Source organism: Chroicocephalus ridibundus, chromosome 3, assembly GCF_963924245.1.
Source record: "Chroicocephalus ridibundus chromosome 3, bChrRid1.1, whole genome shotgun sequence".
Taxonomy (NCBI): Eukaryota; Metazoa; Chordata; class Aves; order Charadriiformes; family Laridae; genus Chroicocephalus; species Chroicocephalus ridibundus.
Window position 1 is genome coordinate 106,967,253 of NC_086286.1, and position 14,192 is coordinate 106,981,444.

A 14,192-nucleotide genomic window follows, 5' to 3' on the forward strand; every position below is an offset into this window, starting at 1 on the left:
TGGACTAATTCATTAGCCAGTTGCATTGCAAAAACACAGCATACAGCATTTTATATTCAGGCCTTAATATCTGCAAGGCTGGATCAAAGCATTTACAGTTTCTAAATTAGAAACCATTTTTGGATGTTACAGATCTAGGTAGCCATTAGCGCAAAATGTAAGTAACTTCCCTAGTAGACCACTGAGGAAGACTTCAAAACCTCTTGATGTTCAGATACATTTGCTTATGCAGGAATGGTAAATGTCAATAAAGTTCTACATTTTGATAATAGCTCCAGATTCATTTTAACTGTGATCGCGTGTAAAACAAGTTCCAGCCCTTCCAAGAAGAAGATTCTACAGGTTTGTTTAGAAGGTGGATCAGGTGCTTTGAAGTGTAGACCTTAAAGTCTGGGCTTTTAAAAAAGGAAAAAAAATCCCACAGATGGACTTTGTAGGAGTCATGGCTCACAATTTATAAAGCCATATGGAATATGGTAACCCACACATTTTGACTATTTGAAAATTTTGTTTGAAAAGAACAGAGAGGTACCAGAGAAATGATTGACTGAAGTTGTATACTTCTATTGTAAATCAGTGCTTTAGAATTAGAACCAAAATTGTGGTCCTGCTTTGAATGTATCTATATTCTCAGAATGAATCCTTTTCCATTCCAGAGTCCTGGTATCCCAAACATCCCTACTGTGGCTATTTTTTCACACTGTGGCTGTGCTCTGAAACAAATTAAAAATGTCTCTGGCTACAAAAAAGCACAGGATACTGTATGTTAGGGTCTTTCTCATACATAAAATATGGCAGTTCTTTGCAAGCCGCCCAGTCATTCGTAGGCATCGCAGATCTCATGGCCTTCGGTCCTCAGCTGCCATACCCAAATACCTGCACTTCTGGAATTACATGTCAGAAGGCTGCTTCTTTAGCTCTCTCATTTGTGTGATTCACGGTGAAGATTTGGCATGTGTGTAACAGGGTTGCACTGTGGGACAGAGAGGAGAAGGAGGAAGAACCCTGCTCGATAGTTAGTTGCATATGCACCTGCTCATGAGCGTTCCCAACAGCAATACAGAACTGCTGGGAACGATGTGTCCAGCTTCTGACAAACAAGTGGTTCAAATTCAAAAGGCCGTGGGCTGTGTGTGTATGTGCGCTGGACAGGTTACAACCCTGCGCAGGTCAGTATATCTGTACACTGTGTATCAAGCTGCAGAAGATACCTGGGATGCTGCAAGGGAGCCTCTCATGGTCTGGGACCTTCTGCAGATGGAGTGAGGGATGCCCATGAGGACATGGAGTCTGACCGTCCAGCGTTTTGTCTCATCAGGCACAGAAGCAGCAAAGGACACAACATGAAGAGCTGTCATCACAGATTGTGATATAATTTCTCACATAAATGCTTACAGTGAAAAACACCCACTGAGGACTGTCCAGCCAGGAACACATGTTCAGCTTGGCACAGGAGCCAGTACCTGGTGGGCGTCGTGATGTAGACACCCATTTTAAAGGACTTTGGGGAGCAGAGCAGAGGGAGAGGACATGCCTTGCACTTTAACAAGCTCACCCCTCTTTGCTCTGTGTCTTCTAAATGGAAAGGAAATTGCAGGCTGTTCACAGGAAAGAGCTTAATGCCTTTTTTCTCAGCAAAATAGCAGCCATTGTATGTCACTCCTTTAGAGCAACAAATAATATACTGTCTTGGATTAATAGCAGCTAATTGGCACACATAGTCACAGGAGTGGATGTGCTCTTGAGTGGTGATGTGTCTTGCGAGTCTTACATATCCAGATACATCCATAGGTGTGCCATAGGCTTCCCTACTCAGATCGGCAGTGTCTTGGTAGCTGAAAAATGACTTTATGTTAAATGATGATACCCACCTTCTTCACAAACTGTCAGGACTGCATTGCGTGTCCTTCCAGCGTGCCACCTTGCTGAAGTGGTTCTTACGTGCTCTGAATACTGGGATCATTGCAAGACAGTGCATTACACCTGTGAGAAAAAGGGATCTAGATTACCAACTGTTACCGGTGTTAAATGGGACTCTGGACCTCTACTGGAAGCCTGTCCAATGCCTGCCAGATGTGAACCTTCCCAGAATAAAGGCTATAGATAAATCTTTCCATGGATACGCACCCAAATAATTCACAGGCCAATGAGGACAGCCCATGGTGTTCCAGCATCTCTGGTTTTGTCTTGTGCTGGTTGATTTCTGAAACTGCCTCCCAGGCAGCAAGGCATAAGGTTGTTGCTCAAGAAAGACAGCCATTCTTCTGCTATGCGTTTTAAACACTCAGCCCACTTTCCAGCGGTGGGTATTAACAAAAGACACAACAGGGAAGTGCTTGTGGTGCCATGTCACTTGCACAGCAGAGGCAGAGAAGCTTTTCCCTGCCCATATCTGGTAGGCCAGTTTTCTGTTGCAATCCACCAGCAAATTCTGCAAAATTGTACAAACCATTTAGGTGGACCCAAAGATCAGAGTTGCCAGTGAGTGGCTTGAATGTAGCAGCACCTTTTTGAAAACTGCCAGCTTCTATTAAGGTCTTCAGACCTGACCCCAAGTCCCTCTATTAATTTCCATTGTTTATATACTTGGTTTGAGTTGTGGGGTTTGTTTTTTTTCATTTTGATGGGTTCTTCTTGGTTTTCAGTTGTAAAATGAATAAATACATCTGTACTAGTACACACCTTAGCTACAGAAAAACTGACAGTGAGTTTATTCACCCAGCTGATCATTTACAGATCAGTAGCAGTCAGAACTGACAATGTTCTGTAGGACAGTGACCGTCTGCTGGGACACTGGAGATGGAGTCCCCGGAGATGCTATACTTGCACATCAGGTCAGGTAGTACCTGTTAACGCAGACTCTTAAATGCAGTCCTTCTCATGTGTTGGCTTTTCCATGTGTAGTGAGCCACTCAATTTTACCAGTGTTGCCTTCCCTCTATGAAGGCCTCCCCTGAGCGAGAGGAGATGACACTAGGCTACTGACCACATCCAGGAGTTGGGAATGAGGCAGAAATCAGTGTTCAACCACATCATCACTGCTCATCAGTATCTAAGAGGAGAGGAAGGGTTTGACGAGCCTCCTTTTGTGAGGTTAAACATTTTTTTTATAGCTGCTTCTTGCAATACATACTTGTCATTTGCTTTGTTCATCTGAGGAGCCGTTCTTCATGCCAGCTTTATTGTGAATTCTCCTGCTCTAATCAGTGGGGTGCAGTTCACATGACTGGCTGTACTTAGGCTATTGATGTCTGTGTCTGCGCTAGCTGTATTAACTCACCATTCTGTCAAGCATCACTTCTTTCCCTGACCTTAACATCTAAAGTAGGTAAATTACAATGGGAGTTTAGAGCAACTAGTTCCGAGGCAGGCATCTGCCCTAGCCACGTCTGGAGTTAGGAGAGATGGATCCAGCCCTGCTTGACCGAAACCTGGTTCCAGATGAGCTGTGCTACTGGCTTTGTGCTACACCTGTGCTGCTGCCAGTGACATAGCACTTACCTGCCTTTGCTTTGAAATACTTCAAAAACACGTTCCAGGATTATTTTTTTTTCCACTGCAGTTTCTAACAGATACAGACTGCAACAATTGCTAACACAAAATTTTCTTTCATGGCAGAAGTTCTCCTTTCTCTGTAGTAGAAATTAATTTGGTTCTCTGCTATTGAGTCTTCTGCTGTTAAATTTTCGCCTGTTTCTATTATTTCGCCCCTCAATGGCATCAAAGCACTATGGGTAGGCAGGCTGCAAATACAGGAGTAACCGCGTGGCAGTGGAGCTGTGGGAAGGAAACGAGTCAGTTCTCAGCAGGAAATGAATGAGTAGTTTAAGCTGCTTCAGTGGTAACTCCGTAAGCCTCAGCAACACAATCTCTTGCCACTCTCTATCCGTAACCTTAGATGACTTTGAGGACTGAACTATCTGCAATTGTCTGGCTATGTCTCTGCTCGTCTACACAGAATTCCAGTCTTCTTTTATTGACAGTATTTCCCACTTCTGTCATCAACATATTCCAATACATCTCCCTAATTTTGCACTCCGCGAAGATATTGCTGTGTAATGTAACAATGTGACTAACATTGTTCCTGTTCCTTGCCTGCTTTATCATCTTAAAATTAATTAACCACCTTCACATCCCTCCTTAACACTGTGCTTTGCTGCAACGCCTACAAAAATTTGGAAACAGTCTGACTGTGAGCGAGCTGAGAACATTGCCTTGCATGCCAAGCAATATATTCTCTTTGTTTCCCTGTGCTCCTCCATCTGGTGGCATCCATCTGCCTCCCCACGGATTGTAGGCTCTTTGGGGCAGGATCATCTCTTTCTTCTATGAGCTGACAGTGCCCAGTCCTGTTGCCCCTCCAGAAATGGTGTTTTAGTTACCTTTGTTTTAGGCAAAAATCCTTTTAGCTTGGTGTTAATTTTTAAGTAATGCACAGAACGGTTTGTGAGGACGTGCTCTCAGATCTAATAACTGTTGAAGTCAAAAAGCCCAGGATTAGTCATACGGTTGTGCACAGAGGAAAATTTGCCGGTTTGTTTTCTTTGTATGTTTTGTTTTATTTATTTGCCTACATTGACAGCACTTTGTGTTTACTCTATCCTACACAAAGAGCAGCAGTAGAAGCCATAGGAAGGTTCAGAATTCTGCCCCTATTCCTCCACCCTGGCCTCCTTAAGGGTGGTGAATTTTGGAAAGTACTTCTTCAGTTAAATATCTGAATTATTTTCAAAATTATGACTTCAAAATAATACATTTTGCTATTGTTGTCCAGGTAAAGAATGAAAATTGTGTATGCTTTACTGGAAATCCTCTTTTAAAATGCTGCCCCTGTACTAGTGTGAAGGCCTAGAGTAAATCAAGCCGAATGATGCTCAAAGCCAGTGGAGAGCCTTGCTTTAAAGCAGTTTATTGTTCAGAAATGTGACTGCACATAGGCAATGCCCTGCAGTGCGCTACCTGCAATCTTTATCCATCGGGTAGGAGCAACAACTGTTGGGAGACATCGGCTCAGTCCCAAGTGGGTCACAAGTGACTGGTGCCTGTAAGAATGCACACTTACCACCATGTTGCCTTAGGTGCCTTCATGCTGGCAAGAGCCTCCCGTCTGCAGGTGTGGAGCCTGCCTTCCCCTGGCTGTGGGGTGGGCCTGTCACCCCAGCCACCCATGGGGCAGGATTTTCCCTTCCTTGGTCCCATGTTCTTGCCCTGCTCCCCCTTCCCCTCTGCACTCCCTTCCTCTTTGGTTTCCATTTTTCACCAAAAGCAACTCTCCGTGTTAGACTCCATGCATGCCGTCGGCTGCAGACCCCACCGATGGATCATGGCACATGTGAACCTGTCTGGACATCCTTTGTGTAACAGCCATGTGTTGGCTGCAGCTCTGTAGTCTGAGCTTCCACACAGGTGTAAGAGAAGCTGCTCTCCCCATCTGCCTTTGCCTGTGGTTTAACTCAAATGCCCTACCAGCTCGCCTCACTTCTCCCTCCCTCTGCTTCAGGATGGCTACAAAAATTTTTTGAAATAGGATATAAGAAAGCAGAGGAAAATAGCATGTCTAAATGTATGCAATGGACTACCACAGGGGTGAGAGTCAGGGCTCACTAGCATGCAGAGTCTCTTGAGCGCGACAGACCTTTGTTATTCTGGCAGCTGCAAGGGTCCACGATGGCAAGCACTGACTGGCAGAAGACAGCAGTACGGGCCCCTTTTCTGAAGAGACATTCTGATGCTAAAGCTGAAGTATTGGAGTAGAAGGAAATGTTGATGTAGCTGCCCTTTCATCAGGATAAAAGTAAATATACTGGAAAGTAGCTGGGAGAGTGAGCTGGAAAATAGGAGTCACTGTATGGAGTATAGGTAGCAAGGAAAACTGGAAAGTTGAGCCTGATTTTAGGAGACTATGTATGTAGGAATCTGAAATTGAATTCAGGATGATGGGAGAAGCAGTTGTCTGTGAAAGAGAAGCTAACGAAGTCTGGGGCACATAGAGAAAGAAACAAGTCCGTGAATTTTAAGTTTGCAGACGACACCAAGTTGGGTGGGAGTGTTGATCTGCTTGAGGGTAGGAAGGCTCTACAGAGGGATTAGGACAGGCTGGATCGATGGGCTGAGGCCAGTGGCATGAGGTTCAACAAGGCCAAGTGCTGAGTCCTGCACTTGGGTCACAACACCCCCATGCAGCGCTACAGGCTTGGGGCAGAGTGGCTGGAGAGCTGCCCAGCGGAAAAGGACCTGGGGGTGTTGGTTGACAGCCGGCTGAATATGAGCCAGCAGTGTGCCCAGGTGGCCAAGAAGGCCAACAGCATTCTGGCTTGTATCAGGAACAGGGTGGTGACTAGGACTAGGGAAGTGATTGTCCCCCTGTACTGGTGAGGCCACACCTTGAGTACCTTGTTCATTTTTGGGCCCCTCACTACAGGAAAGACATTGAGGTGCTGGAGCGAGTCCAGAAAAGGGCAATGAAGCTGGTGAGGGGTCTGGAGAACAAGTCTTATGAGGAGCAGCTGAGGGAGCTGGGGTTGTTTAGCCTGGAGAAAAGGAGGCTGAGGGGAGACCTTATCGCTCTCTACAACTACCTGAAAGGAGGGTGTAGTGAGGTGGGGGTTGGTCTCTTCTCCTAAGTAACAGGCGATAGGACAAGAAGAAATGGCCTCAAGTTGTGCCAGGGGAGATTTTGACTGGATATTAGGTCAAATTTCTTCACTGAAAGGCTTGTCAAGTGTTGGAAGAGGCTGCCCAGGGAAGTGGTCGAGTCACCATCCTTGTAGATGTGGTTCTTAGGGACATGGTTTAGTGGTGGACTTAGAGTGTTAGGTTTATGGTTGGACTTGATGATCTTAAAGGTCTTTTCTAACCTAAATGATTTTATGATTCTATGATTACAGCGTAGTTTCAGCCTAAATATTTGAGACATCTGTGTTGGAGTGGTCAACAGCACAGGCTTGGCGTGGGACACAAAACTTACTGAAAGAGCTGGGGCCTGAGCCCCACGCTGCCGTGCTTGCCCTGCTGCTTGCCACCGAGCTGTGCTGGGCAATGCTAACATGATTGTCCCTGCACCATGCTTCGGAGAGGCAGGGACGTGCTCACAGGCAGCACAAATTGCTTTCTGGGGAATGCCAGTCAAGGAGGGGCTTCTAACGCTGTGAAAAGAACTTGCTCCTGTTGGTTGATTCCTGCTGTATTTGGGGAAACCGCCCTTGCCGGTCCCAAAGGCACAGGATTATAGCGAAGAACCATCTAATTTCATTATTGATTTCTCCTCTTAATGGAAATAGAGCACAAGGTGATGAATATTGACAGCTGGGTTCAAAGTGTCCCTCACCTTTAATTTTGGGATGGGGAGGATGTCAGCATATCGTTTGCATTCTTATCTGCTTGACGCCCATTAGGAAACGGCGTCTCCATCAAGCAGTAGAGGATTAGCAGATGAATGAGGCGAGTGGTCTGCACTGCACGTGGGATCCCCCTGTATTTGCCAAGAGAGCCCTTTGCTGCTCGTGCTTTTCCCACTCCATTTGCCGGTCCCCTGCCCAGGAGGGGCACGTTCATCTCTGCATTGTGGCAATTGGTACTCCATTCTCAGAGGCTTGAACTTCGAAAGGAACGGGGGCAGCCCCTTGTTTGTTCAAAGTTCTCCTGAAACAACCTGGGAGGGTCATTCTTTCAGAGTCCTCAGGAGAGTAGTACAGATTTGGTAACACCTGCAATTACAGAAAACGTTCTACAATCTCAGCTGTGTTGAGCGTGGCTAAGTAATTATTTTTAAAGACAGCTGTGGCATTCAAGGCATACTCTTACCCTTCCCTTTTATTTTCCACCAAAAGAAACTTGGATGGAAAGCTCTCCCTTTCTGAATACCGTGCCACAGGAATCTCACTGCCATTCTCCTAACGGAAAGAATTACACACAAAATGACAGAAATTGTTAGTAACGCATTTTTTGCAGGTCCTGAAAACTGATACTGCTGTAAGTAGGTTTTTCTTTGAATGCAGGCAAGGCTGGAAATGTAAAGGAAGAACTCAGCTTTGTGTGTATTTGCAGAAGAACGCGGACTCTGCAGCATGGGCCTTGTCCTGCTCTGGGCAGCAAGCCCAGGCCCTCTCCTCTTTGTATAGGAAAGTTAGCGTGGGGCATACGGTGAGAAACAAGAGCAAGAAAAAAGCCTTTGCCTTTTTATAGTATAGATTTTCATCTCAAATGCGGTTGGGCAGGCATTGCTTTTGCTGATAGGCTTCCCATTAACTTCAGTCAGCTCCCAATTGTTTCCCGTTAATACAATATTTCCTATAGCTAAGCTATACGGCACTTAAGGGTTAGCATGGGGTCATTACGCAAATTGCGCATTTAAAAAAAAAAAACCACAACAGATTGGCAGGTTCCCAGTCTAAAAATACTAAAAATTACTAAAAATACTGAAATACTAAATACTAAAAAAAAGCTTTTAGTATTTAGATTTAACACTATAGGTAACTCAAGTTACCTGTTTTGTGAATGAGACATAGCTCCACTGGTGCCAACGGGGTTCACGTGGTATAAACATGGTGTGGCGAGAGGAAAATGGGATCTGCCTGCTGGATGCTGTGTAAGCCAGAGCCACGGAAGAAAACAGCCGCTTTCCTTTACATAACGTTAATTAAGCATTTGCTGAAAAGTAAATGAGTTATGAGAATTCTTGGTAAGTGGTGTTGTTGTGGAATACCTAATGTAGAGTATTTGTCCAAGTAGAAACATTTCATGTTTCTGCTCTTTTACGGCAGGAATATTTCTCAGAGCACTTTAGGCTGCTCTAGCAGAGACTTAAGGGGTGTAAATCAGTGCTGCTCTATGGAGCGCTACTGATGAAAACCATGGGCTCACTGTGGACACTGGTGCTCTCCTGATTTACGCCACCTGAAGATTTCCTATGACTGCAACTGGAGCCAAAGTCTGCCTTGCAGTCTATATTCAAGGTTGTATGTACTGATAATGGGAAAAAGGAGCTTTTTCAGCACAGTCTGTCCATGGATGCTCCTAAAAGAAAGAGAAATTAATTTTGTAGGTTAGATTTCACCACCATTTCTCACATTGTGAACTATATGACCCCAGGAGCAGAACTGAATCCAAGCTCACTACAGTGAAAAGAAATCACTGTTAACAGAAAATAGTAATAACAGTAATAATGAGTATTAGATTAAGTGGGTTTTAGTGGTAAAGCTTTAGCAGTAGAGAAAGGGGCAAGAATATGCATAATGCTGAGTAAAAGAGAATGCTATCAGAAACAAAAACTTACTTTTAAATGTGCCTCCAAATAACCCCGTGGTATTAGCACATCCTTTCAACTCGGGTCATGGCTGCATTAAGCTTTTCCTACCCAGTCAGGTCGTCCTGTGGGTATAAATATATGCTCTTAAGTTACATAAAAGCCATCCAATCCTATTTGCATTGTCGCTCTACAATACCAAATGCTATAACGACCTCCTTTTTTTTTTTTTATGTCCAGTGCTATCTATAAAGCAGGCTTAGGCCCTTTTCTTCTTAAGGAGGTCAGCTGTCGCGCTGCTCTCTTAATGAGCTTCAGGCATTCCCAGAGCGGTTTCCAATATTGCAAGACATACCTGGCCCCAGGCGGGACAGTTACAGCTCTGCCAACACCTAAGTGGCGCAGACAGATCCCATCTGACAGGTTATGCAACTCGGCTGGGCTTTATATACCCCTGGGACCGTAAGCATGTCAAGGGCTCGAGGAAAGGAGCATCAGGTGGGGAAAAAAAAAACGTTTGCGTGCTGTGCTTCTCGGAGTTGCTACAATGCTTTTGCCATTGTAGCAAACCATATTAGATTTAATCTTCTGTTTCATTGAGGGGTCAACCTGTAAAAAACCCCTGCGATTTAGTAACGTTTTTTGTGTCTTCTAAAATTGTAGAGGCTGAAATTCTACGAAGGCTCAGAAATCATGGTTATTCCTCTCCGGAGAATGACACCTGGGTATATAAGGTTGTTGCAGGTATGAAAATTCTGTCCTTTTTTTCTGCTTTTAATTAGATCTTTGAAATACCAGTATTTCTCTTGCTCACGCTGATTTTATTTCAAATTATTGCATGACCAGCCCAAGGGAACACTGGCTTCTGGTGGGTTAACTTGCATAACAACTCAAAGAAGTCTTAATTAAGCCTCTGCTGAAAAGTAAATGAATTATGATAATTCTTGGTAATTGGTATCATGCTGGAACACCGAACGCAGAACACTTGGAAGGAGTTTATGTTTCTGCAGTACCTAAACAGAAACTACTTCTCCATCATTTTCTTTTGCAAAGGCTTTGTATGTTTGGGGCGGTAGGAAAACATTAACGGTAAGGAGAGTGATGGGTTCCTAAGCAACTCAAATGAGCTGTCAGTGAAGCACTTCGGCCAGCCTCGATGGTTATGGTAAAGAAACCTCAGGCAGTATTGACCTCTGGAATATTGAGGGACCAGGGTATTGATTGTTATATGAAGAAAAATATAAAAGCATGCATAGAAAATATTTTAAATTAGCTGAATAATTAGGAATGAAACAGACAAAAATTATATACTGAGTAGAGCATCCTCCTTATTGTACTCCATATTTTGATATTTACAGAGTATATATCCTTTTGTTGGAGAATCCCACAGCTCTTAGCAATGTGATCTGCATCCAAGATCATAGACTGTAGTAGCTGAGAGGTGATAGTTGAATAGCTGAGAGCTGAGCTAAGGATACTGTGTTTCAGTCCTAGCAGTGAATTTCTTTCACGCCTGCCTGCATGTCTTTTGATATCATCTCACATTGTAATTTAATTTGGAATTTCTTACATGTTTATTTTTTCTGCTGCTGAAGTATCTACACTATAGACCACATTTATCAAGGACAGAGCACTGAGTTCTGATTATTTAAGCTCACATAAAAAGCCTAGAATCCGGAAGTAAAAATCAAACTCCTTGGAATCTGACACTCCTGTCAATTAATATCAATTCTGATTAAAATAAAAATAGAGATTGACCCTTTCCCCCTCCTTTTCCCTTGTTTTCTTGTTCTTCTCACTCACTGAATGCAATAGCTTATTCAGGAATGTTCTCTTACTGTTGGTTTGCATTTTTCCATGCTTTCCGTGCTTTCCATTCGTAGAGTGCAAGGGAAAGCATTTAAAAAAATCCTTATTTGAGGCCTAGTCGTAATTTCGTATAAGAAATGCTGCAACTGGAAAGAAACATGGTATGTTTTAACTCACGGCCTGTTTATAGGAATTTGTTTTCTCTCTCTAGGGAGTCCATGCAACTGTATTTCTGCTTCTTGGTCAGTGTATCATACGTACTAGACAAGCAACAGTAACTTAATTTCTTTTCTCATTCAGATAATCAGTAAATAATTAATTTTTTATCCTTACTTTGATTTACATTTCCTGCTGCTTTGTTGGACTTAACAAAGAGACTGTGTTAAAACTTGTCTGATGGGTCTAGTTCTACCTGCGGAGCGCATAAAAGATGTTAGTGGTCCCTTTTAGCCTTGCTTTCTCAAATTAATACCTTACCATTCAGGGGAGCATCACTGTTAGCAGAGCTAATCTGTGGGAAGGAGGAGATTTTTGTACTTCACAGAACAAGAAAGTCCCTTCTCCTTTCTCCTTTATGCCTAAGCCTCCAAGCTTGATTCAGCTCTCCCTCTCAGCCAAGTAGCCAGAGGGAACCCCATTAAAGTCACCCAAATCAATGAGCTACAAATGAAAGAAAACTCGTATCAGAAATGCGTCCTTTCTTTTACAAAGTGATAAAAAGGGGGCCTTCCAAAATGTGCAATAGTTTGTCCCCGATACTCTTGAGCAGAAAGCGGAGTCATACTATATTAAATGACATGGGGAAGAAAAAAGGACTTTGTAGGTTCCAAAGACCTGCTTTTTGTCTTGCACTCAGCGGAATCAGCGTGTGACTTGCCCTGTTTCTCCCCTAGACTCAAGCTGCGGGAAAAATCGTTATCAACTCATCAGACACGCTGCTGCAACGGACGGCGTTGCTGCTGGGAATGTTTGGGATCAGTATATCCAGCTACAGCACACACCAGCTAACTCAAAATAAGAGACTTCCCTTAATCCGTTAAGCTGCGCTGCGATGAGACCCAAGAAGTAAAAGACTTCTGTCAGTAGTGCTGATCAGTGGCTTTTCTGCCGCAGTTACCCCTGTGGAGGTAAAGAGACACTTTGCAGCCGTGATTTCTGCATGCAAAGTTAAAAAGATGGAAGAATTACAGACTTCTTCAAGAAAGAATAAAATAACAACTATCAGAGGCATCAGATTTCCGAATAAAATGCACTGTCTGTAAATACAACGGCCTTCTTTTGTGATCCAGTGTATAACTAGAGAGAGATCTAAAGGTATAAAATGCAGTTAAAATCGGAGTAGGTGTAAACGGATCGATGGGGGTGCCGTGCTTCGTCAGTGTCACCCTGTTGCATCTTTTGCACATTGACTCCTGTGCAAAGACTGGTTTTGAAAAGGGGAAGTTAGAAGCAATATATTCCTCATGACGAGAGTTAGACCAAATAAAAATCATCTCTCATAGACTCTTTGTACTGTTATATCTAACTAGATATGAACATCTGTTTGTATTACAGAATTTGTGCACTCTAACCGTTCCTGCTGAACCTTAAACATTTCTTGATGCCTTTTGTGTAGAAATGTTTGTATATTCTAACACAAGCTGGCAGCCGCTGCAACAGCAGCGATGGCCGGCGGCTGCACCATCCGCATGGTGTGGGGAAGGAACCATGGCACCAGAGCAGGTGACTTCATAGTTCTCTACAGAAACTCTCTACTCTAGAAAGTATCAGTAAAAATACTGAGTTGGGTTTCCTTGCAGAGCTCAATATCTGATCATGTTCCTCTGCAAAGCCCGCTCATCCTGTAATATCAATTCTAATTAAAATGAAAATAGAGATTGACCCTTTTTCCCCTCCTTTTCACTTGTTTTCTTGTTCTTCTCACTCACTGAATGCAATAGCTTATTCAGGAATGTTCTCTTACTGTCGGTTTGCATTTTTCCAACTGTTTCTGATGTTTTATGTAAACGTGGCTTTGTAGACTCTTCTGTACATATGTTAGCATTTAAAACCCTTTGTTCTCAGTTAATAAATATAAATATTATTTTGGAGGTTTTTTTCCATGTTATTTCTTCTGTCAACAGTGTTTATGTTCAACCACTAAGGGGCATCCTACACAGCTGAATTTTTTGAAGTCTTCAGATTGCTCATTGCAACATTACAAACCACAAATTGAATCAGGTTGAAATTTTTACCTTTTTTTGATTGTTCCTGCCCCTGTTTACCCTTTCTCACTCCCTGCAAGAACTGTCTCTCTTGCCCCCACAACTGTTGCCAAATTGAAGAAGATTAGAAAATCGGTGTTTACAAGGTCATTTTTTACAATGTACCAGGTCAAAAATTACCTCCATCTTATATAGCCTTCTGTTTATATTTAAAATAAAAAATCATATAATGGAATATTCCATCTTCTGCCTTCACCTGCAAGAAATGAAACGAAATACTTGATCCCTTTGACAGAAGAAGGAATAACACATCTGGAAAGCATTTAATCACACTGATTGAAGAGATACAGCGTGACCCCCACCACCACCCTCAATATGCCATATTTATGGCTTTTTGATCAATGCATATGATTTGGGGCAGCTGTATTTTTGTTAACTGATTTCCTGCCCCCATGCAACATGAATGTAAGATCATTAGCTGTCCTCAGTGCCATTGCTATGCTAATGTGAACTCTTGTGTTAGATAACAGCTGTGTAATAACAATATAATTTTCAGAAGACATGCTAGAATAAAATAAATGATGACCACTGAGATATTCCCATTTTACTGTATCGTGCAAATGAAGCTCATGAGGAACGTGTATTTTTTTCACAAGAATTGCTTTGAATAGTTTTGAAAGTTTTATCTGGTACCACTGAAAATGGCGGGAGGACAACACGGGCAATAGGGAAATTGAGTGTGGAGAGTCTCAGCAAAAGTAGGGGCCTTCAGAGCCTCAGGAACAGAAAGTGAAGCAGCAGGAAGGTGTAATTGAAATTAATTACAGAACGGATACGTTTAAACTTGCCGCTGATGATTTGGGCCTGGGCTGAAGATCACCTTTAGGTGAAAAGTTGGGACTGTATCCAGCAGAAGATGTAGGCATCTGTAGCTA

At 43.1% G+C, this 14,192-nt stretch overlaps 1 protein-coding gene across 3 annotated transcripts in view; it reads left to right on the plus strand.

Annotated features, from left to right (window-relative positions):
- Positions 1 to 13,111, plus strand: part of ERICH1 (glutamate rich 1) — a 97,373-nt gene extending 84,262 nt beyond the window's left edge. For all 3 annotated transcript variants that reach the window (XR_010070449.1, XR_010070448.1, XR_010070450.1), the window contains 2 exons: positions 9,908 to 9,988; positions 11,947 to 13,111. The gene's annotated coding sequence lies outside the window, so the exon portion shown is untranslated. The remainder of the gene's footprint in view (positions 1 to 9,907; positions 9,989 to 11,946) is intronic.
- The last annotated feature ends 1,081 nt before the right edge of the window (positions 13,112 to 14,192 follow it).